The following is a 677-nucleotide window of genomic DNA, read 5'->3' as shown; positions in this document are numbered from 1 at the left end:
CGTGATAAATACACGTTTATACTACAAGAAATTTAATTAAATGATTTGCACTAACACATATATTCTATGTTGTTGCACTGTGGAATGGCCTGTTGATTTAAAATACCTCATTGATAACAACTTAATCAAATGTTCTGCCCTCAATATATCTCTCTCTCTCACACACCTCAGTAACAGCTTTGTTGCTTTACACACTTCTGTGTGAGACATGCAAACCTGTGAAGGTCAATGACTCATAATGCTTCACATTATTAAAGAGTTGCGAAAGTAAAAAAAAAAATTGCTTTCATTTTCAAGTCTAAAGAAAATGGAAAGAGATGGGGAGAATAATAAATATTAAGATCTTGGTATTTGGTAAACTTGATCATCTTGGTGCAAGTTTTAAAACTAACTCATACAAACAATGTCAGAGTGTAAGATGCTCATTGTGTTCATCGCAGCTTTGCATAAACTGGATGGTTTGTCAAAGATTATATCATTATTAATTAATTATGATAGATTAAATTATAATGATACCAATGATACCTTCCACAGAGCTGCAGCAGCGCAGTGTTAAAACATTAACGTTATAAACCTACAGACTGCGGCCGTCAGATCACAGCTCACTGTATCATGGTCTCTTGTGTAGCGCATGCGCAGTGTTGTTAGTAAGACAGCCAATCTTGTGCAAGCAACAG

Source organism: Seriola lalandi, unplaced genomic scaffold, assembly GCF_002814215.2.
Source record: "Seriola lalandi dorsalis isolate HSWRI2012SDOR001 ecotype SW California unplaced genomic scaffold, Sedor1 jcf7180002054681, whole genome shotgun sequence".
Classification (NCBI taxonomy): Eukaryota; Metazoa; Chordata; class Actinopteri; order Carangiformes; family Carangidae; genus Seriola; species Seriola lalandi.
The sequence above is the reverse complement of the archived record's forward strand: the minus strand, read 5'-3'. Positions refer to the sequence as shown.